The 27,359-nt window shown below is 36.9% G+C and overlaps 1 long non-coding RNA gene across 1 annotated transcript in view; it reads left to right on the forward strand.

The window, feature by feature from the left end:
* Positions 1–8: 8 nt before the first annotated feature.
* Positions 9–27,359, forward strand: part of LOC131519935 (uncharacterized) — a 52,463-nt gene continuing 25,112 nt past the window's right edge. Inside the window, exons 1-2 of the long non-coding RNA XR_009265884.1 lie at positions 9–401; positions 5,534–5,576. This is a non-coding gene — a long non-coding RNA (uncharacterized LOC131519935). The remainder of the gene's footprint in view (positions 402–5,533; positions 5,577–27,359) is intronic.

A 27,359-nucleotide genomic window follows, 5' to 3' on the forward strand; every position in this document is an offset into this window, starting at 1 on the left:
TGGAAGAGCTAATAGGACAGCAGTGCGCAGGCGCTAGATCAGCACACGTTGGGCACATGACCCTGGTCCCGCACCGGCCACGTACGGCGCCTAGAGAAGCTCTAGACTTTGCCTTGGAGTCTCCAGTTCCCAGCTTTGACCAGCCGAAACCGGTCTTGTCCCTGGGCGGAGTTTGCTGAGTGCGAAAGCTGTGACTGCCTTTCTCGGAGCCGGGACCTGGCGGCCCTTGTGGATTATGCGCCAAGCAATCCAACTGGCTGGACCGTGCTTGTTATCTGAACAGAAAAACAGAGTTGTTCCCAGCAGCGCCCCAAACCAGCAAACTTCGTCTAGGAATTTTTTTTTTTTTTTCAATTCTTACTAAACAACTACATAGGCAGCTCCTCTGGGATTGTCTACAAGTAAGGCCCTTAAGAAACGTGGTTTCTCCAGGCACTCATAAAAATTCCAGTAGTGTTAGCGATTTAGATATGAGTGTTATGTGGTTTTAAATACAATTAAATTTATATTACTTTCTCTTTTGAGGACGTTGAGGGACACTAGTGCAATGGTCCCCAAACTTTGATGAAATACTCACCTCAGTAAAATTTGAATCTGCACTCCCATTATGGAGATGATGTGCGTATTACATACATGTACATTACAATTAGGCAAAAACGTAAATACCAGAAGAATCTAAAAACTATAAATAGAACCTCGGGTATTATTTTCCTACAGGCAGCCCACTTCGGGCAGGGGTATTGCTGCTCTGTAAAACAATCAGAACTGTTGATACAAAACTTTTGTAAGCAAGAAACGTCCTTCCTGGAGCAAGTTTCTTTCCTTTTAATATAGACTGTAAAGGGAAGACAGATTTTTGTGTCTCTTTCAGTACTTTATCCCCAAGACCATAATATTTTAGCACATACCAATAAATCAGCACAAATGACTGAATGTTACCTTCTCCTTTTTTTTTTTTTTTTTTGGTAATAAGCGTGTATCGCTTATTCAAGATTCAACTCTTGAATGGAGACTTGAAGTACTTTCCCGTTCTATTTTCTTTTTTTTTTTTTTCAACTTTTTTTTTTTTTTAATTTATTTTTGGGACAGAGAGAGACAGAGCATGAACGGGGGAGGGGCAGAGAGAGAGGGAGACACAGAATCGGAAACAGGCTCCAGGCTCCGAGCCATCAGCCCAGAGCCTGACGCGCGGGGCTCGAACTCACGGACCGCGAGATCGTGACCTGGCTGAAGACGGACGCTTAACCGACTGCGCCACCCAGGCGCCTCTCCCGTTCTATTTTCTTAGCATTTTGTTCACTCATTTACAGTACAGACTTACTCTATATGTTTTCCATTATCTTTGGTCTTACTCCCTCTGTGGTCCAACACACACAGACTCCACACACTTAAATTATGAGCTTCTTTTAATGGCAATGGTTATGGCTTTGTCATTTTTGTACTCTAGTACTGGAAGAGTGAATGGCATTTAGTGGATGCTCAACAAATGATTGCTTACTGATTAAATAACTATTACTGATGGCGGTAAATGAAAGACACAACTCAAAGCAACTAGTCAGTAAAATATTAGTATATATCCACTAGTTGCTCATCGAGTGTAGATAAGTATATAACTGATAACTACCTGTCTCTAAAGAATGTATACAACTTTATATAATGACAGATGGTACTACCCTTATGGTGGTGAGCATTGCGTAATGTATAGAATTGTCATATCACTACGTTGTACACCTGAAGCTAATGTAACATTGTATATCAACCATACTTCAATTTTAAGAAAAGGAAACAGGGAAAAATGTGTTTTTAAAAAGTGTACTTCCTGCTCATTTGGATTCTAATTTTTGAAAGTAATATGTATCTGGATCAATGGTGTAGACTTCAAAAGCAGTTTAATATTAGAAGACAGATTAATGCAATTAATATAATGTCACTCCAACGCAGCATTCTATTAGATGTTTAGATAACCCAAATAGGCATGTGTTGCAAACAAAGTTACAAATCTGCAATTATTTAAAGATTATTCATGGAGATTAATATATAAAGAAATATGTTTTAAAGATCTAACAAATTATTGGAAGTAATGAATGTTTAGCAAGGTTGCTAGATTAAAAAAAAAAGTATCAGAAAACTAATTGCATTTCTATAGCTAGCAACAAACAGAAAATGTAATTTTTAAATGTGCCATATAAAATAGCTTCGAGACATAAAAAGTACTTGGGAATAAATCTGACCAAGTATGTTTCCCAGCAGGAAATTCCTGGCACACTGAAATGTAGAAATGGAGAAGAAGCTGACACACTGACATATAGAAAATGTAGAGTTTAATGAATGGAGCATTTACTAAGATGTAGTCAGGATCAAAAGTAACCGATAAGGAATGCTGAAGAGGCTCAGGGGAAAAAGGGGTACTAACCATAGATGTGAATGGGTGACTGAAAAGGAGCAGTTATCTTAACCTGAATTCCCAGAGCTATGTCGATAGGAGAAAGCTACTGGGAGACAGCTGCAAAACTCAGGAGAGGAACACAGCTGTAGCCACCCATCACGAGCCCCAGTAGTGGAAAAGAAGTAAGGGAATGAATACTCAGATCTCCTGCCCATGCTTCCCACTGGCTAAACCTATCCAGAGGTCAGGAGGCAAGGAGTGCCTAAATGTCACTTGATAGAAGCCATAAATGTCATCCCTCTGAAGACATGAACCATAGTGCAGAAGGAAGGAGTAAGGATCTGATTAAGTAAATTGAGAATATTCAACATAATTTTTTTCAAATGTTTATTGTTGAGAGAAGGGGATAGAGAGCAAGCAGGGGAGAAGCAGAGAGGCAGAGAAAGACAGAATCCCAAGCAGGCTCCATGCCATCAGCACCCCTCAATTTAATATTTAAGACCTCTATGGAGAATGATAAATTTCATTGAAAGGCATTAAAGAATATAAAAGTAAATTGATGGATATATTGTGTTTATAGATTGGAAGATTCAGTATTGGAAAAATGTCAGTGGTCCCCTGTTACAAGCTCAATTGTGCTCCCCCTCCCCCCCACCAATTCATACATTCAAGGCTAACCACCAGAATGTGACTATATTTGGAGAATTGGAGAAAGAGCCTTTGAAGGGGTAATGAAGGTAAAATGAGATCATATGGGTGAACTCTAGTCCAACATAATTGGTGACTTTAACAGAAGAGAAGACAAACAAACGGATGACCACGTGAAAGAGTGAGCAGGCAGCCACCTGCAAGCCAAGGAAAGAGGCCCAGAAGAAACCAAACCTGTACCACCTTGATCTTAGACTTCTAGCCTCCAGAACTGTGAAAAAAAATAAATTTCTGTTGTTAAAGCCACCCAATCTGTGATCTTTTGTCATGGCAACCCTAGCAAACTAATACATTTCCAAATTGATCTACAGATTCAATACTATTCCAAGTTAAAGCCCCAAATGTTTAAAATGAAACTTCAGGAGCACCTGGGTAGCTCAGGCTGTTAAACATCGGACTTTTGATTTCGGATCAGGATCTCACTGTTCACGAGATCAAGCCCCACATCGGGGTCTACATTGATAGTGCAGAGCCTGCTTGGGATTCTCTCTCTGCCTCTCTCTCTGCTCCTCCCCCTGTCGTGCTTTCTCTTTCATTCTCTCAAAATAAACATTTAAAAAATAAAATGGAGCTTTACATACTAATGTTAAATATAGAACAGCAAAAGACCATGACTGGCCATCATACTTTAAAAGAAAAAAAAACAAGGGAGAAGACTTCTCTAACTGGGTACCATGAATATCATTTTCAAGTGTAATAAACACTGTGGCAATGGCATGGTATAAAAATAGCAAAAAGGAACAAGATACTAGTCCTCATAGAGAAAAATCCAATGACAGAGCTACACTATGGTTTAGAGGGGGGAAAGAATAATTTCGATAAAGTTCCTGAAGGAGATTGGAAGCAGATTAGTTCCCTAGTTCAGCTTCCAGATGAGGATACAGCTGGCCCACATCTTGATTTCGGCCTTAAAAATAGTGAGAAGTCCCAGTTAAAATATGCTGGACTCCTAAATAGAGAAACTGAGATAACAAATTTGTGATATTCCAAGCTGCTGATTTTTCAAAAATTTCTTTTTAAGTTTATTTATTTATTTTGAGAGAGAGAGAATGTATGAGCAGGGGAGAAGTGGAGAGAGAGAAGAAGAGAATCCCAAGCAGGCTTTGCACTGCCAGCATGGAGCCCAGGGCAGGGCTCAAACTCACCAACCATGAGACTGTCAGACCATGATCTGAGCTGAAGTCGGATACTTAACCAACTGAGCTACCCAGACGCTCCTTAAGCTGTTAATTTTTTTAAATTGAGGTATAAGTGACATATAACAGTTTCAGGTGTACAAGATAATGATTCAATATTTGTGTATATTGTGAAATGATCACTACAATAAGTGTGGTTAACATTCATCACCATACATTGTTACAGTTTTTTTCTTATGATGAGATCTTTTAAGATTTGCTCTCTTAGCAACTTTCAAATACGCGATACAGTACTATTAACTTTATAGTTGCTATGCTATACATCACATCCCCATGACTTGTTTATTTTATAACTGGAATTTTGTACCATTTTACTCCCTCCCCCTTTTCACACTCCCCCCTCCCATCTCTGGACACCACTAATCTGTTCTCAGTATCTCTCACCTTGTTTGGTTTTTCCAAAATTTAGATTCCACGTATAAGTGAGAGCATTTAGTATTTATCTCTCTCTGCCTGACTGATTTACTTAGCATAATGCTCTCAAGCTCCAACGTTGTTGCAAATTGCAAGATTTCACCTTTCTATGTCTGAGCAGTATTCCATTATACATATATGTATACCACATTACATGTGTATATCACATTTTGTTTATCCATTGATCCATGGATGGACACTTCGATTGTTTCCATATTTTGGCCATTGTAAATAACGCTGCAAAGAATATGAGAGTACACATATCTCTTTAAAATACTGATTTCCTTTTCCTTGGATGTATACTCAGAAGTAGGCTTGCTGGATCAGACAGTAGCTCTATTTTGTTTCTGGTTTTGTTTTTTTGAGAAAACTCCATATTGTTTTCCATAGTCGTTACACCAACTTACATTTCCACCAAGATATGAATGTTCCATTTTCTCCACAGCTGCTCCAGCACTTGCTAGCTCTTCTCTTTCTGATGATAGCCAGTCTAACAGATTTGAAATGATACCTCATTGTGGTTTTGATTTGCATTTTCTTGATGATTAGTGATGTTGTGCACCTTTCCGTGGCCATTGTCTGCCTTCTTTGGAAAAATGTTTATTCAGTCCCTCTGCCCATTTTTAAATTGGATTGATTTTTTGCTATTGAATTGTATGAGTTCTTTATATATTTGGAGTATTTACTCCTTACCTGATATGTGGTTTGCAAATGTTTTCTCCCATTCCATAGGATGCTTTTTCATTTGTTGTTTGTTTTGCTGTGCAGAAGCTTTTTATTTTGGTGTAGTGTCACATATTAATTTTTGCTCTTGTTTCTTATGCTTTAGGTGTCATATCCAAAGAATCATTGCCAAGACCAAAGTCAAGGAGGTTTGTCCTGTTTTTTTTTTCTAGATGTTTTACCAATTTAGTTCTTATGTTTAAGTCTTTAAACCATCTTCAGTTAATTTCATTATTCTGCATGTGATTATTTTGTTTTCCTAACATCATTTATTGAATAGGCTGTCCTTTCCCCATTGTCTATTCTCAGCTCCCGTGTCAAATATTAATTGACTGTATATACAAAGGTTTATTTCTGGGCTCTTGATTTTGTTCCATTGGTCTGTATGCTTGTCTTTATGCTAGTGCCACACTGTTTTGATATCTATACCTTTGTAGTATAGTTTGAAATCAGGAAGTACAATGCCTCCAGCTTTATTCTTATTTCTCAGGATTGTTACCTCTATTTGGGGTCTTTTGTGAATACATACAAATTTTAGGATTTTTTTTTCTATTTCTGTAAAAAATGCCATTGGAACTTTGACAGAGATTGCATTGAATCTATAGATAGCTTTGGGTAGTATGGACATTTTAACAATATTAATTTTTCCAATCTGTGATGAAATATCTTTTCACTGGCTTGTGTCTTCTCTAACTTCTTTAATCTTTAATCTTTAGTATGGGGGCACCTAGGTGACTCAGTCAGTTGAGCATCTGACTCTTGAGCATCAGGCTCAGATCATGATCCTGGGGTTGTGGGATCAAGACCTGCATCAGGCTCTGCTCTGTGCTGAGTATGGAGTCTGTTTAAGATTCTCTCTCTCTCACCCTCTGCCCCTCTCCTCTGCTTGCACTCATTCTCTCTCTGTCTCTAAAATTAAAAAAAAAATGTTTAATTTTTTTAAAAAGTCTTTAGTATATAGGTCTTTTACCTTCTTGGTTAAATAAATACTTTATTCCTAAGTATTTTATTGTTTTTGATATAATTGTAAATGGGATTATTTTCTTTATTTCTTTTTCAGATGTTTCATTGTTAATGTATAGAAATGTAACTGATTTCTGTATATTGTTTTTGTATCTTACAACTTTACTGACTTTATTGATTAATCTTACCAGTATTTTGGCAGAGACTTTGAGATTTTCTATGTATGAAATCATATCATCCCCAACAAAGACAATTTTATTCCTTCCCTTTTGTTTTGAATGCCTTTCATTTCTTCTTGTCTGATTGCTCTGGCTAGGATTATTAGTACTCTGTTGAATAGGAGTGGTAAGAGTGCACTCTTGTTTTATTCCGATCTTAGAGGAAAAGCTTTCAACCTCCCATCATTGGGTATGATGTTAGCTGTGGGCTTATATAAGGCCTTTATTATGCTGAAGTACATTCCTTTTATGCCCAAGTTGAGCATTTTTATCATGAAAGGATGTTGTATTTTGTTAAATGCTTTTCCTGCTTTTATTGAGATGATCATATGGTTTTATCCTTATTCTATTAATGTGCTGTATCACAGTTACTGATTTGCCTATGTTGAAATACCCTTGCATCCCAGGGATAAATCCCACTTGATCATGATGCATGATGCTTTTAATGTGAACTTGATTTGCAAATATTTTGTTAAGAATTTTTGCATGCGTATTCATTAAGGTTATTTGTCTGTAGTTTTCTTTTCTTTAAATATAGTTTATTCACAAATTGGTTTCCATACAACATCCAGTGCTCATTCCAACAAGTGCCCTCCTCAATGCCCATGACTCTTTCCCCTCTCCCCCACCCCCCATCAGTCCTCAGTTTGTTCTCAGTATCCAAGTGTCTCTTATGGCTTGCCTCCCTCCTTCTCTGTAACTTTTTTCCCCCTTATCTTCCCCCATGGTCTTCTGTTAAGTTTCTCAAGATCCACCTACGAGTGAAAACATATGGTATCTTTCTCTGACTGACTTATTTCACTTAGCATAATACCTTCCAGTGCCATCCATGTTGCTGCAAAAGGCCAGATTTCATTCTTTCTCATTGCCAACTAGTATTCCATTGTTTATATAAACCATATCTTCTTTATCCACTTGTCAGTTGATGGACATTTAGGCTCTTTCCATAATTTGGCTATTATTGAAAGTGCTGCTATAAACATTGGGGTACAAGTGCCCCTATGCATCAGTACTCCTATATCCCTTGGGTAAATTCCTAGCAGTGCTATTGCTGGGTCATAGGGTAGACCTATTCTTAATTTTTTGAGGAACCTCCACACTGTTTTCCAGAGTGGCTGCACCAGTTTGCATTCCCACCAACACTGCAAGGGGGTTCCCGTTTCTCCACATCCTCACCAGCATCTAGAGTCCTGATTTGCTCGTTTTAGCCACTCTGACTGGTGTGAGGTTATCTCAGTGTGGTTTTGATTTGTTGTAGTTTTCTTTTCTTGTAGTGTCCTTATCTGGCTTTCATATCAAGGTAATAGTGGCCTCATAAAACACCTTTGGGAGTTTTTTTTCCTCTTCAATTTTTGGATGACTTTTGGCGGGATTAGTGTTCATTCTTACTTAAATATTTGTTATAACTCACCAGTAAAGCCATCTGATACTAGGCTTTTTGTTGGGAGGATTTTGATTACAGATGCAATCTCCTTATTCATAAGTGGTTTGTTGAAATTTTCTATTTCTTCATGATTTGGTCTTGGTAGGTATGTTTTAAGAATTTATCTATTTCTTCTGGGTTATCCAGTTTGTTGGCATATAAACATTTATGGTCTCTTATGATCCTTTTTATTTGTGTGGTATGTTACAATGTCTCCTCGTTTATTTCTGATTTTATTTATTATGATTCTTCTCTCTTTTTTTTTAGTCTACTTAAGGTTTGTTAATTTTGTTTGTCTTTAAAAAAACAAAACAAAACAGTTCTTAGTTTCATTGGTCTTTTCAGTTCTATTTTTGGTGTTTATTTCATTTACTTTTGCTGTGATCTTTGTTATTTCCTTTCTTCTGCTAACTTTGTACTTAATTTGTCTTTTTGTTTTGTAGTTCCTTGAGGTACAAAGTTAGGTTTTTTTATTTGATCTCTTTCTTTTTTCTTAATGCCACGGTAAACTTCCCTCTTAGAACTGCTTTTGCTGCATCCCATAAAGTTTAGTGTGTTTTGTTTCCATTTTCATTTTTTTCAAGACTTTTTTAAATTTCGCTTTTGATTTCTTCTTTGAACTTTTGGTTACTCAAGAGTATATGTTGTTTAATTTCCATTAATTTGTGAATTTTCCAGCTTTTCTTCTATTATTTATTTCCAGTTTCATACAATTGTGGTTGGAAAAGATACTTGGTATGATTTTAATCTTCTTAAATTTTCTATGTCTTGTTTTGTGACTTATCGTATGATCTTTACTGGAGAGTGTTCCATGTGCACATTGAGAAGACTTTTTTGTTGCTGTTGGATGGAATGTTCTGTATATGTCTGTTAGGTCCATTTGGCTTAAAATATGTTTCAAGTCCAATGATGCCTTGTTGATTTTCTGACTTGATGACCTATCATTTGTTGAAAGTGGAGTATTGAAGTCCTCTACTATTATTGCATTGTTTTCCATTTATATCCACAGATTTGTGGTATTTAGATGCTCTGATTTGAGTGCGTAGATATTTATAATTTTATATCCTCTTGATGAATTTATCCCTTTATCATTATATAATGACTTTCCTCGTCTTTCATTATTGTTTTTGGCTTAAAGTCTATTTTGTGTGATGTAAGTTTATCTACCCCTCCCTCTTTTGGTTTTCCCTTGAATGGAATGTATCTTTTATCCCTTCACTTTGAGTCTTTGTGCAGGCTTACCAATACCATCTTATTAGTTTTGGACCTGTTTCATAAGTCCTTTGTTCTTTTCTTCTTTTCTTGCTGCCTTCTTTTGTAAACTGATGATTTTTCATGTGATATTGTTTGATTCTTGAATCTACTATAGCTTTTTCCTTGGTCATTACCATGAGGTTTACATAAAACAACAATTTACTTTGATTGCATACAAAAACTCTTCCATTTTACTACCCCCCTACATTTTATTTTTTTAATGTACAACTTACCTTTTCTTTATAATATGTATCCATCAACAAAGTATTGCAGCTATAGTTATTTTTTAATATTCTTATACTTTAACCTTTATTCTAGAGTTAAGTGGGAAGCATTCCATCATATTACTAAGATACTAACACCTCTACCAGTGTGTTGTCTATTTTTATGTTACTAATTAGCATCTTTTCATTTCAACTTGAAGAACTCTTTTAAGCCTCTTCTGTAAGGCCAGTCTAGTAGAAGCAGGTTTAGGCCCAAAGGAACAAGGAGAAAAACCTAGAAACTTAGAGAAGGGGCCTTGGGGTGTTGAAACCTAGACCCCTGAGGAGCTGACACCAGCTAGTTGGTGCTAGTGTCTTTGGGGGATGGTGATGAGGCTGGTTTTGCAAGTGTTGAAAAAATTGCGAACCAGATTCAGCAGCTGCTACAGAAAAGCGTGACTGTAGGGGCAATCACGTGTGGCCAGAGTGATTTTTAGTAGAACCACTGGCAGATGGGAAGCCACCAAGAATCAGACAGTAAAGAGCAAATCTCTTCTTCCTCTTGTGTTGCACTTGCTAAAAGAGCCTAACGTGTGATCTGCAGAGTCTAGGTCCTCCATCCCGCCCCCACTACAAAGCAGATAGTTAAAGGGTGGGTGGAGATAAGAGAAATTATCTGGCCGAAGGATTTATAAAAGGGCAAACAGAAAATATATCTAAGTGTGTTTGTGTCATTGGTGATGAATCTAAAGGAAAATGCTAGCTTCTTAACATGCTCCCCACTTCCCACATACATGCCCAAGTGGCTGTATTTCCTTCTGATACCACATTTACCAAGACACCATGAGACAATAATCTTTGATTCCTTGTGTGCAGTTATCAACTTGTGTCAATTAAATAACTTCGTCACATACACTATCACTCACCTAGTTTAGGCAAACATCATTTTTTGCACGATCTAATGCAACACCCTTCGAAGTGGTACTTCTATATCTAGTTTCATCTCTCCTCATTCCATGCTATGTAATGATACCATCTGGGAAACTTTATAAAAAATCTCATTCCCAAGGATCCTGATTTAATTGGCTTGGATTGGAGTCTGGGGATCGGCATTTTTTAAAGCTTCCCAGGTAGTTCTAAAGTGCAGCCAACTTCGAGAAACATTATTTCAGTCTGTCCTCCATATTAGTATCAAATTATTTTATTATTGTGTGGCATGCAAGTCCAATAAAGTCAGTCCATGACTCAAAGTTCCTCAGTGGTTATTCATACCAACCGACAATGTATCCAACTGGCATGCCCATGGTGCTTGATCTGGTTTCTACATACCTCTCCAACCCCTATTAATTCTTCTCCCTAACATTCTCACTGAGCTGTAAACTTCTCACTTTATTTTCCAACAGTACTGAGCCACTTGCAATTTTGAACATAAGATATTCTGTCACTTATCTATACATGTGCATGTTTTATTCCCTCCGGAAGAGGAACCTCACTCAAACCACAGCAAGTTTTAATAACATGGTTAAAAACACATAATGAAAAGTATCCCTCAAAATGGATTACTTTCTGTGATGTCAGTTATATGAAAAATTGTGAATGCATAGAAAAAAAGTTGAACAAAATTAGTTAAAATATTAACTATGGTTGTCTTTAGGTTGTGGGGTTACAGAGTTTGCTTTCTTCTCTATAATTTTCTGTGGCTTAGAAATTTTCTACAATGGCATATACTATACTGTTAAAAAAAATAATAACATTTATCAGCAAAGAAATTTATGTATTTTAAAGCACAAGATATATATATTTATCTGAACCTCTTTAATTCCTTAATAAAAGTAGAAGTATTTGATTAATAAAACAGGATAATGGGGAATACAAACATTTGCTTTAAGTTTTTAGCCCTATCCTACACAAAAATATATTTTTTCTTTAGCCACTAGAGGGCACTCCCTCCACATGTGTTGCTCCATTTATAACCTTGAAGCAGCTTTGTAAAGGGACTGCTCATGGTTTACCTAAAGATTTTTATTTTTAAACTAACAAATTAAAATGTATTTAGACGATATTTCAACACATGCTAAGAAAATCATGGTTTTTAATTATCTAAAATTTAAGTCCATTTCCTTATAAAAATTTCACATTTATTGGTTTTATCCCAATCAGTTCTATTCTAATAACCCCATGTCGCTTCTTTTTTTTTTTTTAAATATAATTTATTGTCAGATTAGCTTACATACAACACCCAGTGCTCATCCTAACAAGAGGCCTCTTCAGTGCCCATCATCCACTTTCCCCTCTTCCCCACTCCCCATCAACCCTCAGTTTGTTCTCTGTATTTAAGAGTCTCTTATGGTTTGCCTCCCAGCAATAGCACTGCTAGGAATTTACCCAAGGGATACAGGAGTGCTGATGCATAGGGGCACATGTACCCCAATGCTTATAGCAGGATTTTCAACAATAGCCCCATCCCACTTCTTAAAAGATGGCAGAAATTCCTTTCACTCTTGAATTTCCTTTTGCTTTTATTCTTGATTTAGACCTTTAGACTTGAAGATGATACCCATAGGAATTACTTAGTCTAACTAATGTTATTGAAGGCTAGGAGACAACCACTTTCTTCTCTGTATACCAACTCCATGTTGGCAGAGACCTAAAAATTGGATCAAACTTCTCAAAATTGGAGAGTAGTAGGAGAAAGGGTATATCTGTGAAGAATGTCCTAATGACACATATCTATTTCAGAATGATTTAAAGTCTTTCCTTTTCTGAGTCCTCTATTCTGTTCCATTGATCTATGTGTCTGTTTTTGTGCCAATACCATACTGTCTTGATAATTACAACTTTGTAGTGCAGCTTGAAATCTGGAATTGTGATGCCTCCAGCTTTGGTTTTCTTTTTCAACATTACTTTGGCTATTCAGGGTCTTTTGTCGTTCCATAAAAATTTTAGAATTGTTTGTTCCAGCTCTGTGAAAAATGCTGGTGTTATTTTGATAGGGATTGCACTGAATATTTAGATTGCTTTGGATACTATCGGCATTTTAACAATATTTGTTCTTCCAATTCACGAGCATGGAATGTTTTTCCATTTTTAAATTTCTTCTTCAATTTCTTTCATAAGCTTTCTATAGTTTTCAGTGTATAGATTTTTCACCTCTTTGGTTAGGTTTACTCTTAGGTATTTTATGGGTTTTGGTGCAATTGTAAATAGGATCGATTCCTTAGTTTCTCTTTCTGCTCCTTCATTATTGGTGTATAGAAATGCAACTGATTTCTGTCCATTGATTTTTATATCCTGCGACCTTGCTGAATTCATGACCAACTAATATTTAACAAAGCAGGAAAGAATCTCCAGTGGAAAAAAGACAGTCTCCTCAGCAAATGGTGTTGGGTAAACTGGACAGCAACATGCAGACGAATAAACCTGGACCACTTTCTTAACACTATACACAAAAATAAACTCAAAATGGATGAAAGACTTAAACATAAGACAGGAAGTCATCAAAATCCTAGAGGAGAAAACAGTCAGCAACCTCTTTGACCTTGGCTGCAGCAGCTTCTTACTTAACATATCTCAGAAGCAAGGGAAACAAAAGCAAAAATGAACTATTGGAACCTCATCAAGATAAAACTTTGCTTCTGCACAGTGAAGGAAACAATCAGCAAAACTTAAAGGCAGCTGATAGAATAGGAGAAAATATTTGCAAATGACATATTAGATAAAGGATTAGTACCCAAAATCTATAAAGAACTTATGAAATTCAACACCCCAAAATCAAATATAATCCAGTGAAGAAATGAGCAAAAGACATAGACACTTTTCCAAAGAAGACATCCAGATGGCTAACAGATACATGAAAAGATGCTCAACATCACTTATCATCAGGGAAATACAAACCAAAACCACAATGAGATACCACTTCATACCTGTCAGAATGACTAAAATTAACATTTCAGGTAACAGCAGATGTCGGTGAGGATGCAGAGAAAGGGGAACCCTTTGGCACTGCTGGTGGGAATGCAAACTGGTGCAGCCCCTCTGGAAAATAGTGTGGAGGTTCCTCGGAAAATTAAAAATAGAACTACCATAGAACCCAGCAATTGTACTACTAGGTATTTATCCAAAGGCCACAAAAATGCTGATTCGAAGGGGCACATGAACCCCAATGTTTATAGCAACATATGGACAATAACCAAAGTATGGAAAGAGCCCAAATGTCCATCGACTGATGAATGGATAAAGAAGATGTGGTGTGTGTATATATATACATATACATATAATGGAATATTACCTGGCCATCAAAAAGAATGAAATCTTGCCATTTGCAGCAATGTGAATGGAACTAGAGTGTATTATGCTAAGAGAAATAAGCCAGTCAGAGAAAGACAAATATGATTTCACTCATATGTGGAATTTCAGATACAAAACAGATGAACATAAGGGAAGGGAGGCCAAAATAATATAAAAACAGAGGGAGACAAACCGTAAGAGACTCTTTTTTTTTTTTTTTTTTTTTTTTTGGGACAGAGAGAGACAGAGCATGAACGGGGGAGGGGCAGAGAGAGAGGGAGACACAGAATCGGAAACAGGCTCCAGGCTCCGAGCCATCAGCCCAGAGCCTGACGCGGGGCTCGAACTCACGGACCGCGAGATCGTGACCTGAGCTGAAGTCGGCCGCTTAACCGACTGCGCCACCCAGGCGCCCCGAGACTCTTAAATACAGAGAACAAACTGAGGGTTGCTGGAGGGGTGTTGCATAGGGGGATGGGCTAAATGGGTGATGGGCATTTAGGAGGGCACTTGTTGGGATGGGCACTGCATGTTACATGTAAGTGATGAATCATTAAATTCTATTCCTGAAATCATTATTACACTATATATTAACTTACTTGGATTTAAATTTTTTAAAAGGCCATGTACAATAATGAAATAAATAAATAAATAAATAAATAACCAAAAAATAAAAATAAAAAAGTAAAGTCTTTCCTGAAATAATATACTCAGGGATATTGATAATATTTATTTCTAAGATTTTAGAGGATACTAGATCTTTAAGCATGATTTTTTAAATTAATTACTGCCCATTTCTCACTGCTGTTTGCATATAGGATATTACAGGCATCAAAGAAATCTCAAATCCTCCCCAATTGTTTTCTCTTACTCTATTCCTTTCTTTCCAAGTCCAATTACTTGTCAAAAATTATTCTCTATATTTCACTTTCATTAGGTGATGGCATATCCACTGGCATTACATTTTCAATTTATAATAAACACTACTCAGGGAATAAGTCAAATTTGGTAGCCTTGGAGCTGTTTTTCAGATCAACTGGGACTTCTGCTTTCCAACACAAGAAGAGCATTTTTAATGTCTAAATTTGAAGCCTGAACATTATGTTCAAGGGGAATTACTATATATTACAGAAGAATATATAAACATGTTGTACTTTTCATATTTTTTATAAAAAATACATATTCTTTATAAAATTTTTGACTCTAAAAAAACTCAAAGAAGAAAAATTAAAATCACTCCTAATTTCCCCACCCAGGGAAAGTATCCTATAATATATCCAATTTTAAGGTTTTGTATTTAGAGAAGTAAATCTATGTCTCTGCATTCTTATTTTCCCTAGTGAAATTTTCTTATTTGAGCTCTATTGCTGTTGTGAATGATTTTAAAGACAGTAGCAAGAAAAAAAGAATGGAATGTGTTTTGGTCTTAAGGTAGATATCAACCTATATTTAAGAACAAAACAGTTTTGTAAATTATTAAGAGTTTATTTTCTTTGCATGATGTATAAGGTTCAGTATTTTTTCTTAATTGTGTTAACACTTGGGGCTACCAGTGAACTATGTGACATGAACTGTAGCTATGTGACTGAATCTTTCTTAGGATAACAGAAACCCTGAATGCTGTTCTTGCTATTCCACGATTTTCTGTGGGGCCTCAGCAAGTTAATTATCTTCTTTGTGTGCTTAATCCTCTTAGAGTGCAGCCCTCATCACTCCCCTGTGCTATGCCACTCTGTGAGGATGAATGTTTCTCTTTATCCTCTGCATATAGAAATGGAAAAAAGGGAGAATTAAAATAAGAGAATGGGAAGCCTAAGTTTTACATCAACCTAGGAAATATGGGTTCAACGTCTAGAGAATTAAAAATATCTGCTTCAGTCCTTTAGTGCATTTCAGAGCATAATTTGAATTTTAAAATAAGAAGATTAGAAGTCAATATTCAAAATGAATATTGGTTGCTCTTCAATTATTTTTCTCATCTTTTCAAACAAACAAACTTAAAAATAACACCATCTGTGCCCATTAATTGCTATTTGGTGCGAATGTAAAGTGATTTTCGAAATAAGTGGAACTAAGCATTCTTTTAAAAACATTTCATATTAATTCATCCAAAGAACACTGGATCACTGAGATCGATGAACAAGACACATCCTTTACACAGAATCTAGAGAAGGAGTCAGAAAAATGTAGGATTACAATGTATGTAAAATATTTACATATAGTGGTACTATGTTCCAGGTAGTGTCTTGAAGACTGGGTACAGAGCAGTGAACAAAACACACAAAGCATTCTTTCTCTTATTTTATTTTATTTTATTTTATTTTATTTTATGTAATATCTACGCTGAGCTTGGGGCTTGTACTCATGACCCTGAGATCAAGAGTCATATACTTTACTGACTGAGCTAGCCAAGCACCCCCATTCCACTTTCATAAAGCTTACATTTTAGTGGGAACGGAGAATGTAGATAAATAATCAAATAATATACATGGTGTGGCACGTGGTGATGAGAGCTGTGGAGAAAAATAATGGGATATAGGGAGTGTCATTGATAAAGTCATATTTTATCAAAGTCCTGAAGGAAATAAAAGAGTAAGCCGTGTGGATACCTGCATGAAGAACATTTCAGGGGAAGAGGGGAGCAAGAGGGCCACCAAGATTTGAGTGTAGTTATCAAGATGGAGGTTGGTAGGAGATGAAGTGAGAGAGGTGGAGGCAGGTACAGGGGGAGATCACCTAGGTCTTTGGAGACATCGTAAAGACGTTGGCTATTAGAGTGAGGTAGGAAGCCAACTGGTGAGTTTTGAGTGACAGAGTGAGATGACCTGAGGTTAACACAGGGACACAGATTAGGAGGATATTTCAATAATTCCTTAGAGAGGTGATGGAAACTTGTACCACAGTGCTACAGTGGAGGTGATCCGAGGTGGTCAGGTTCTAGAATGTTTTGAAGGAAAAGCTGGCAAAATATGCTGACGGGTTGGATGGAGAGTGTGAGAGAAAGAGTCAAAGGTTTTTTGTGGTTTTTTTTCAATGAAAACATTTGCATTTATTAAATACCTATATTATGTTGTATAAAATATAGCTTCAGTTCTGCTTTGAATACTGTTTATTCCAGCAACTTCCTGAGGTTGGTTTTTCTGAAACCTGCTTTCGGATAGTTTTATGTGTTTTGTCATCTGTTTTATCACTTATTTGTTCAGCTAGGTCTACACTAAACTTTGCAATTCCAATACAATACAACTGAGGGTATGGAGATGTAGCTTTTGTTAGAAAAGGCAATATAATTTAAAATCCTCACTCATCTTTACCTCTGGAAAGCAATTAAACCAATTATATTCTCATCTTCTATCCAAGTGTTACGTAATAAGCTTTGAAGGCTCTTCTTTTCATGCTTATTTCTATAATGTTTACAGAAAATAACAAGTCCCTGTGCACCTTTCTTTAATCTTATCAAATAAGCCATCACAACCAAAAATGCGTTAAATCCGTCTCCAGTAAGCGACAACCTGGCCACTGTAATAAATTCGCCAGGGAACAAACCATTTTTGTTTTTGTTTTTGTTTTCTTTTCCGTATGAAGTGAATGCTGTGCTCAGAGGAAAATTTTGTTATGATGTGTTCGATTTAAAAAGGAACCAATATGAGTTTCTGCCATAACAAAGTACCACAAACGAGGTGGCTTAAAACAGCAGAACTTTATTCTCACACAATTCTGGATGCGAGAAGTCCAAAGTCAAGGTGTGGCCAGGCCAGTGCTCTCTCTGAAGTTTCTAGGGAAGAATCTGTTTCATACCTTTAAAAAATTTTTTTTTAAGTTTATTTATTTATTTTGAGGGAGAGAACACAAGTGGGGAACAGAGGGAAGGAGAGAGAGAAAATCCCAAGCAGGCTCCACACAACACAGAGCCTATGCTGGGCTTGAACTCACGAACCCCGAGATCATGACCTGAGACAAAGTCGGTTGCTTAACCGACTGAGCCACTCAGGTGCCTCTCATACCTGTATTTTTTAAGCTTCTGGTGTTGCCAGCAACCCTTGGTGTTCCTCGGCGGTAAATGCATCGCTCCAATCTCCGCCTCTGTCTCTATGTGGTATTCTCTCTGTGCGCCTTGTGCTGTGAGTGCTGGTTTGTTGCGAAAGCATATTGAATTCAGGAACGGCCAGATGGAAGAGATGCCTAGGGCGAGGCATGTGAGAAGGGATGTGGAGCTTTCACGTCTTCTCTGAGTGCGCGACTCTCCCAGCGCCTCCACGCATTCACCAACCTGGGAACTCCAGACTCAAGATTTGTGGTCCAAGTAATAATATTTTTAGTTAATGAGAAACTGAGTTGATGATTTTAAGCTATGACCTAACCCATATAATTTCTTTCACATGGAAGTCATCAATTTCTGCCAAAAAGGATTTATTTCTTTTCCAAACTCTAATATACACCATACTCCATATAACTGGTTAGGACTCCTGTAATCTTTAAGCAGAAAAAGAATAAGAAACCCTTGTTCTGTAATGACTATCAAGCTTCAGTGCTATTTCTACAGAAGATCCTGCCAGATCTTTTGCATCAGGTTCTTGACCAGACCCAGGGAATGAGCCAAGTGGAAGATCATCTCTATTCACCACATTTATTATTTTTTTAAATGTTTGTTTATTTTTGAAAGAGAGACAGAGCATGAGCAGGGGAGGGGCAGAGAGCAAGGGAGACACAGAACCCAAAGCAGGCTCCAGGCTTTGAGCTGTCAGCACAGAACCCAACGCGGGGCTCGAACTCAAGAAACTGAGCTGAAGTCAGAGGCTTAATTGACTGACCCACCCAGGCGCCCCATCCCATTCACTACATTTAACAATAATAACTCAAAACTTTGGTTGAATCATTCAAATGGTGCGATGTCCTTGCTCTTTTCCCATGAACCAGAGTCTTTCATTATCTACAGTAAGAGGCAGTGCTTGCCTGGGGAGTATTATTTGGCAGACCCTACTATATAAGCAAACTTTTCAGGTATAACCAAGCCTTACTAATTCTCTTTCAGTCATGGCTCCAGCACCTGCTTAAGGCTTTCCTTCCTCATGCTAAGATTGGTTTGGGAATTCATTTGGGTTTAAGCTTGTAGGTGGGGCTCTCTGTGTGCAGAAGTAGCTGGGGATGGCAAAGGAAGTGAGGCAGGGACTGACATCTTATTCACAGCTGTTCCTGAGTATCATCTTCTTAATATTCAAAAGTCATCACCAACTTTACTAGTTATTTAAAGAAGGGTCACTGGGACACATCACCTCTGCTGCTGCTGTCATACCTGGGCCCTAGGAGGTATAATGGTTCATTTAAGAAATACTTCCTGAGTACTTAAATAGACACTTACTGTTCTGGTGCTAAGGATTCAATGGCGAATAAAGCCTCCACTGTCATAGTGCTTACATTTTGCCAGGAGAGATAAGTAAGTACATATGTTAATGAAATAATTTCCCCAAATGATAAAGAAATAAACACGTGGTATAATAGACTTGCTTTAGTAGGGAGTGGGTGGATCATGAGGGTTCTTTAGAATGAGCCAACAGAGAGGTGACTTTTGACGTGAGACCTGAAGGATGAAAAGCAACCTGTCATCTTAACTTAATAAACATTCATTTAAAGTCTACGGTAGGGGTGCCTGGGTGGCTTGGTTGGTTAAGTGTCCAACTTCAGCTCAGGTCATGATCTCATGGTTCGTGAGTTCGAGCCTTGCATCAGGCTCTGTGCTGACAGCTTGGAGCCTAGAGCCTGCTTCACATTCTGTGTCTCCCTGTCTCTCTCTGCCCCTCCCCCCCCCAAATAAATAAACATTAAGAAAATTAAAAAAAATAAAGTCTACTATATATAAGCCTTCTGTCAGGTTTTGGAAAAGGTGTGCTGAGAGAAAAATCTCTCTCTCTCTCTCTCAAAAATAAATAAACATTAAAAAAATTACAAAATAAATAAAGTCTACAATATATAAGCCTGCTATTAGGCATTGGCAAAGATATACTGAGAGAAAAATATAAAGATGAAGACATGGTCCTTGCCCTTTGGAATCTAATATCTAATGAGGAAGACAAACATATATGTTAATAACCATAATTGGCAATAGGGAGAATTATAAGAGAGATGTTAAGCAAAATGCCAAAGGAGTGCAGAAGGAGAGGAATAGTTCTCATTAAAGTATTTGGGAAGATTTGAGAGATGAGCTTCACAGATGAGGTGACAGCTGAACTTGGCAATAATAATAACGGCTCAGAGTCACCAAGTCCTGTCTATGTGTCAGCCAATATGCTAATGGGATTTACAGGAAATTTCTCATTTAATCCTGCTAACCGTAAAAGGCAGATACTATTAATCATTCTCATTTCACAATAAATATATGAACCAGGCTTTCAACCCAGTTAATCTAAGCATAGAACTCATTCTTTTACAGATACCATGCAACTAAATAAGAATCAGTTGGCTAGCTATGTTTTTCTCTTTTCAGCTTATTCATTTGGTGTTGTGTATTATCTAAACACTATGACCATATCACTCTGATTCATAGTATCATTCTGAAAATCTATATACATAATAAAAACATCTAAAACTCTGAGGAAGATGTTATAGCTCCCATACTTAAGAATGCATAAGTTATTAAGATAAAGTGCATCCCATGTATCTTGGTTTCCTGTTTCTAAACAGAATTTTATTTATTTCCCATGAAATTGACATCATAAAGTAAATGCATACATATAGACAAAAAGGGAAAGCAAATCACATTTCTAATTATTTCCCCAGATTATCAAGCCAAGAACAGCAAGTCTGTAAACCCATAAAGCCAACAAAAGATCCATAATCTGGATAGGGTGCCAACAAACAGAATCAAGACTTTTACTGGAGACCTAATATGTGAGCTTTAGGCTCACGTAAATTTTTTCTTTGAAAACAAGATAATAGCTTATATAATTTGTATTTGGAAGGAAATAACAGAATAAAACCAGCACATATTGTCTTTTTTGTGTGTGAGTGACTTTTATGAAACAGTAATATTTTTGTGACCTTGGAGATAGAAGAATGTCACATGTTGATTTGTTATTTTATGCTTGTGATATATGATAGATGATCCTAAAAGTTTTAGGTGGTCAAGCTGTGTTAAATGTAAGACTACATCAAATTTTAAAAATGAGACATTTAGTATTAATTTTGAAGGCCTCTGATTTAAGTTTATGTAGGTGCTGACTATAATTTTTTTCAGTCTTTCAAAAATGATGTTTCAGGAGAAATAAATTGAGGAGCACAGTTAGTATTCTAGGAAATTGATGCTTCTTCTAAAAACTGGCCATCTCAGCAGAAGGGACAGAAATTGAATAAGATTGTGTATTTGACTCTCACTTTTGTGAGACTTATTCTTTGAAGACCTGTTCAAAGGGGGAGTTTTTGTTTGCTTGTTTTATTTTCTTGTCTCTTCAAAAGCTGTGGAAAAAAGAAATGACACATTGACAGGGGTATATATTTGATTATAATCAGCATTTAACCTAGATGTTACTGTGAGATGTCATTTGACATTGTAATGCATGAAATTATTTACATGATATGCATGATTACATTATGTACATAATCATTATGTAACCCATATATATTATATGTGATACACATATAATACGTAATACATATATGTACTATCTATTATGTATATATAGCATATTATATTCATAGAATATACTCATTATAATATATATTATAATGTATAGTGATTTGATTATGTAATGTATGAAAGCAATTTCTTACTATCTTTATTTTTTAAATTTTTTTTAATGTTTATTTATTTTTGAGAGAGAGATGGAACACAAGTGGGGGAGGAGCAGAGAGAGAGGGAGACACAGAATCTGAAGCAGGCTCCAGGCTCTGAGCTATCAGCACAGAGCCTGACGCGGGGCTCGAACTTATGAACCGTGAGATCATCACCTGAGCCGAAGTCAGACGCTTAACTGACTGAGCCACACAGGCGCCCCTCTTGCTATCTTTAAACACTTGGAGAAAGATAGACAAAAAGTTGTACTGATTAGAATTGGAGAGGCATATGGGTTAGCATTTGAATTATGTGTATAATCCAGAAGTAACCTACAGGTGGTGACTTTGGTACTTTAGTCAAGGTAGTGAAGGGTGGTTTTATAAGACAATTGCAATAGTATCACCTATCCAAGTGTTCTTCAAGACCCTTGCCACTATCCAAAAGCAAAATCTGGAGTCTAGGTCCCTTCCCTTTGTACCTCGGCAGGTCATTATGACTGCTTTAAGTAAAGGAATGTCATAAAAATGCCATCCATATCCACCTGTTTTCTTGGGACATTTATGTGGAACAATAACTATGCCATGAAGAAACCCAAGAAGACCATGAAAGGACCTACATAAAGTGAAACGGAGGCCCCCTGGCCACAGCCACAGCTGAGCTCCTAGCTGACAGCCAGTACCAACTTGTTATGCATGTGAGTGTGCCATATTGAAATTGGACCCTCCTGCCCCCAGTCAAGCCATTCCAGCTGACAGACACCACACGAAGCAGAGATGAGCCACCCAGCTGAGACTTAGGGATTTGTAACCAAAATAATTGACTATTGTTTTAAGCCACCATGTTTTGGTGTGGCTTGCTATGAGGCAATAGATAACTGATGCAGTGACCTGAAAGTTGCATGAGAAGATGAGTTTGGAAAGGAAGGAGCTCTGCTTTTAGTCCTTGAAAGTGGTAGCCAGGGCATATCAAGGAATTATTTCCTATGCAGATAATATTGTTTGGATCTTAATATTTTGACGGTATTAAAGTATTAAAGAATTTGCAGCCATATTTAAACAATCCTCACATCCAAGGGGGAGACAATGGAAACTACTGAAGAAGAGAAATCACCTAAAGTGACAGGAATTTGTAAGAAAAGAAGACCTAGAAAAAGTCCCAAGCAACTTTGGTATTTGAGGGCTGGGAGAGGAGTCAGCAAAGTTGGCAGAAAAGCTGTCTGGGAAGTAGCAGAATGAGCAATTTGTGGTAACTAAGAAGACAAGGGGAGAGTGTTTTAAGATGAAGCATCTGTCCAAGTTGATCGTGTTTTATTTTTGTTAGAAGTGAGAATTAAAAATAAAGATGTAAAGAAAATGTTATATATTGCTAGGAGCAAGATAAAATTGAATTTTACATATGAGAGATATAAAAGAGTAGCAAATATATATCTGTCTTTTTGCTCTTGGTAGAAAGAGAGAGAGAGCATACTTGGGCAGGGGAGGGGCAGAGAGAGAGGGAGAGAGAGAATCTTAATAGGTTCCATGCTGAGCTCGGAACTCAATCCCACAACCCTGGGATCATGACTAGAGCTAAAATCAAGAGTTGGATGCTTAACTGATTGAGCCACCCAGGTGCCCCTATTTCCGTATTTTAAAAGTTTACAAGTATAGTTAAGAAATAAACTATGCATGTCATGGCACTGAAGTAAGACGAGAATATAATTAGATTTGGGGATATATGATAGTTCAAAGACAGTTAAGAATTACCTTAATAAGTTGGTTCAAGGTGGGACTTCAGATGTACTATTTAGAATGTCAGAGAACAAAATAGAGATAGAAGGATGGGTGTGGATATGAAATGCATGTAGATAAATAGTAATTGGAGCCCAGAGAGTTAATATTATCACCAAGAACTAATATGGTAGTACAAGGAATAAAGGTTTGCAGGGAATTAAAGAACCTTTAGGAGATCACCTAATGGAAGAATTGAAGACATGTTAGTTCTCTGGTTGAGTAACTGAAGGATTAAAAAAAAAAAAAAAACAACCTGGAAAGAATTGAAACCTGAAATTTTACCAAGAGGCAATCCACAATATCTGAAGGAAGTTTGCATTAGTGAGAGATGCTTTATTTCTAGAAACTTATTTTAAGCATTTCAAGTTCAAATATGTTTATTAAAAATTCTATTGCTAACGAATGAAGTATTTTTCTTTCACAGCAGTTTTATATGATCCAGATTTTCCATGTAATCATTCAACCCTTTAATTGTGTATATATGAGTTTTTACAACCTTTCTAGCTAGCACTAATCTTAACTTTCCATTCATTGTAACTGTGAAAAAAAATGAAAGAATATTAATTTTTTTTTAAGTGTAGCATTTTCCCATGTGTTCCATTCTTTTTCTAGATGTCAGAACTAATCTTATTGTTCTTAAGTTTAGCTCAGGACTGGGCTGTGGTCCCATGATTTGTCTGGCCAGGGAAACTCCAAACTCACTGGCTACTTTTCAAAAGATCAACAGATGTTCCTGCTACGATTGTTTGTTAGTCTCCTGAGTCAAAAGGCATCCAATAGATACAGAATTAACAACATATTAGATTTCTAAACCACAGCTTAATGCAAAAGAGAAAGTAAACAATTCTTAAGAATTTAAAGAAATACAAGTCTTTTGAGTAAAGGCCTATCCATACAATGTTTCTCTTAAAGTTAAATTCTAACATCTAAAGAGATACACTACCATATCTGTAGCAACCAAAGCAACAATTCTTAATTTACATTGGTCCTTGGAATACTCACATCAATAATCCTAAAAACCATAATAGCTTAAATTGATTTAGATGCTAGTCTATTTATTATATTGAGTAAGCCATTTTGTTTTGATTGATTCTAAGCCATATCTTTTTAGAGAGCATGGATTTTCTTTTGAAACAATGGTGTAAGAGAAATCTTAAGATTATTTGCTGCCTAGAATCAAAAAAGACCTTTAGTCCACTCGACTTATTGTAAAATGCAATACTGGATGGTCAATCAGATAATTTTTTATTGTATTTATTAGTTTTATTTATGAAATACATATATCATCAGAATTTGTTTTATTTTTTTTAATTTTTTTTAACGTTTATTTATTTTTTTGAGACAGAGAGAGACAGAGCATGAACAGGGGAGGAGCAGAGAGAGAGGGAGACACAGAATCCAAAACAGGCTCCAGGCTCTGAGCTGTCAGCACAGAGCCCGACGCGGGGCTCGAACTCACGGACCGTGAGATCATGACCTGAGCCGAAGTCGGACGCTTAACCGACCAAGTCACCCAGGCGCCCCAATCAGAATTTATTTTTAATATTAGAGGGAGTACTGTTGCTTAAAAGTTTTAAAAAGAAGGGTGCTGATGAGCAGCATGAATGGATCATCATATTTCCAAGTATTTGGAAAATTAAAAAAAATATATATATATATATATTACTTACCTAGAGTTTGGCATTATTCAAAGGTCACTCTTATCTATGATTCCAAATTAATGATTCATAACTCAGAGATATTTGTTGAAGGTTAATATATCCACCAAGTAGAATTTTTTATAATGATTCCACCTTTCCATTTAAAATAATCTTTTAGAATATAAAGGTAGAACATCCTCACTTAAAGATATAACCTACTAAACATAATTTTATAGTTTGAGTTAAGTTTAGTAATTTAATGTTGCTTTAATGATTCAAGATTTTAGAAAATTTTAATATCACTATTTTCTACATTAATTCTAATTGTACAAAGTGGCATATGGAATATTTATCATTTCTTCAAATAACTGTTGTGTTAATCTAGGTGCTCTGAGAAGCAGTTGCCAAGACAGCATTAAGTGGGGAAAGAGTTTATGTTGGTGCGAAATGGCTGTGCTACAGAAAACGGGAAGAGTCCAGAGAGGTTGGGAGATAGGTCTGACCTTGATGCAAATCTAATCTCAAGTGAAGGAGAGAGAAAGAGAAGATTGGGAAGAAGGAAGTTTGGGTGGGAGCCCTGTAGACTGCACCACGGTCAATAGAAGGCTCAGCAAAGCCGTTGGTGAATCCTTGAGCTCAAGATGGCCAACAAAGAAATCCTTTGTCTTAGGCTGATCTGCTTTGTATTTCCACTGCACCTGCTCATTGGCTGGAAGCCATCTGTGAAACGTTCATCTCTGCTCAAACCCTGTGGGGAGTTAAAGTCCAGTAGCTGGGGCCCTCATTTAACTACTTTCCCTGTAGTAGGAAGTTTATCAGGCACATTCACATGGCTGCCACAACCACTAACTCCACAGCTCCAAACCTAACCTTATTCCTGATTTCTGCTCCTAAATTATGAACTACCTACTGGAAAGCTCATTCTGAATGATCTGGTGACATCTCAAATTCAGTGATCCAGTGCTTCCTACAATGAATATATTAGTTCTGTCCTAACTCATACCACCCTTCCCCCAAGTACCAACAGCAATCTTTGCCTCTTCTCTCCTTTGCCTTCCAGATCCAAATAACCCCAATGAATTTTGTTAATCCAATCTCTATCCTATTTTTTCTCTCTGTTCTTTCTATAGGCTCCCTATGTTACCACCATAGTTTGGCTCTCATCACCTCTATACTACATTATCTGCACTGTTGGCCCCTCTGCAGTGTTCCTTACCTCCCAGCTGTCCTTTCTTTACTTTTTAACTTTTTAAAGTATGTTTATTTTTGAGAGAGAGAGACATGGGGAGGAGGGGCAGAGAGAGAGAGGGAGACAGAGGATCCGAAGCATGCTCTGTGCTGAGCAGACAGCCCAATGCGGGGCTCAGACTTATGAATCCTGAGATCATGACCTGAGCCAAAGTCGGATACTTAACCAACTGAGCCAGCCAGGTGCCCCACCCCACCCCCAAGCTGTCCTTTCTAAATACTCTTAAAGTGCTGCTGCCACATGACTCTTTTGTGAAGGGCAGCCTTCATTGTATAATTAATGTACTTAAAAAACAAACACACACCTTTAATGGCTTACAATTTCTTATAACACAAACATCTATATCCATAGCCTGTCATTCAGGGGCTTCCACGATCTGGTTCCAATCTAGCATTTCAATTTTACTTCCTAAATTTCTTCTTTACACACTGATTGTAGTCTTCTTGAGTTACAGCAGTACCATAATCATGCTCTGAACTTTCCTACCTTCATGAAATTTCCTCACAGACTTCCTTTTATTTTCACAGTCAGGCTTGTCCATGTTGCTTCCAAACCATCTATCACAGCCCTGCTCAAATGTCACTTCCTCCATGGATCTTCCCCCAAATCCCTTAATTGGAAGTACTCTATTTGCTGACATTTGTTGGTAGATAAAATATACCACCAGTTTATAGTAAAATTTGTGTAATGGGAGGTAGTGATGAGTGCCCATTACCCAATATGTCTTGAAATTGGTTTTGAGAGTAAAAATGTATTATTTGGTTTATGTAAATACTGAAAACTATCATCCAGCAGGAAGGCATAATTTCTGGGTATGCAGAATTTTTAACCTGTATCCCTGAAAAATGAAAATCACTCATTTCGGAAGTGTTATGGTATCATGGAATACTGGCATGTAGCAGGCAGGCACACGACAAATTTACTGACAGCTAGAAAGCACATAATATAGTAAACCAATGCTACTGTAGTATTTCATTGAGGGTTTTAACTAAATATGAAGCTACAACAGAATAAATGTGGCTGAATTATTGTATAAGTAGCTAAAGTATATGTAGGAAACAATATTTCATTAAGAATCAGAACAAAGTATAAAGCACAATAGTAAACTTGAACAAAATTTCCATATTGTGTTTATAAATGAAGCAAGTATTTGTTAAA

This window comes from Neofelis nebulosa, chromosome 8 (assembly GCF_028018385.1).
Source record: "Neofelis nebulosa isolate mNeoNeb1 chromosome 8, mNeoNeb1.pri, whole genome shotgun sequence".
In the NCBI taxonomy this organism is placed as follows: Eukaryota; Metazoa; Chordata; class Mammalia; order Carnivora; family Felidae; genus Neofelis; species Neofelis nebulosa.